Below are 1,365 nucleotides of genomic sequence, written 5' to 3' on the forward strand. Positions count from 1 at the left end.
CTGCCCCACCGAACTGATCTCCAACTATCTCGACTCCATTTTCTCCCCCTTGGTCCAGGAACTCCCTACCTATGTCCGTGACACCACCCACGCCCTCCACCTCCTCCAGAACTTCCAATTCCCCGGTCCCCAACACCTCATCTTTACCATGGACGTCCAGTCCCTCTACACCTGCATTCCCCATGCAGATGGCCTTAAGGCCCTCCGCTTCTTCCTGTCCCGCAGGCCCGACCAGTCCCCCTCCACTGACACCCTCATCCGCTTAGCCGAACTCGTCCTCACACTCAACAACTTCTCTTTCAATTCCTCCCACTTCCTACAGACAAAGGGGGTAGCCATGGGTACCCGCATGGGCCCAAGCTACGCCTGCCTCTTTGTAGGTTACGTGGAACAATCCCTCTTCCGTACCTACACCGGCCCTAAACCCCACCTCTTCCTCCGTTACATTGATGACTGTATCGGTGCCGCCTCGTGCTCCCACGAGGAGCTCGAACAGTTCATACACTTCACTAACACCTTCCACCCCAACCTTAAGTTTACCTGGACCATCTCTAACACCTCTCTCCCCTTCCTGGACCTCTCTGTCTCCATATCGGGCAACCACCTAGAAACCGATATTCATTTCAAGCCCACCGACTCCCACAGCTACCTAGAATACTCCTCCTCCCACCCACCTTCCTGCAAAAATGCTATCCCCTATTCCCAATTCCTTCGCCTCCGCCGCATCTGCTCCCAGGATGAGGCATTCCACTCCCGTACATCTCAGTTGTCCTCGTTTTTCAAGGACCGTAACTTCCCCTCCTCGGTGGTCGAGAACGCCCTCAACCGTGTCTCCCACATCTCCCGCACCTCATCCCTCACACCCTGTCCACGCAATAAAAACCAAAAAAGAATCCCCCTCGTCCTCACGTACCACCCCACCAACCTCCGGATCCAACGCATCATCCTCCGACACTTCCGCCATCTGCAATCCGACCCCACCACCAAAGACATCTTTCCCTCCCCACCTTTATCTGCTTTCCGGAGGGACAACTCTCTCCGTGACTCCCTTGTCCGCTCCACACTCCCCTCCAGCTCCACCACACCCGGCACTTTTCCCTGCAACCGCAGGAAGTGCTACACCTGCCCCCATACCTCCTCCCTCACCCCCATCCCAGGCCCCAAGAAGACTTTCCACATCAAGCAGATGTTCACCTGCACATCTGCCAATGTGGTATACTGCATCCGCTGTACCCGGTGTGGCTTCCTCTACATCGGGGAAACCAAGCGGAGACTCGGGGACCGCTTTGCAGAACACTTACGCTCGGTTCGCAACAAACAACTGCACCTCCCAGTCGCGAACCATTTCAACTCCCCCTCCCATTC

Source organism: Rhincodon typus, chromosome 8, assembly GCF_021869965.1.
Source record: "Rhincodon typus isolate 14 chromosome 8, sRhiTyp1.1, whole genome shotgun sequence".
NCBI classification, from domain to species: Eukaryota; Metazoa; Chordata; class Chondrichthyes; order Orectolobiformes; family Rhincodontidae; genus Rhincodon; species Rhincodon typus.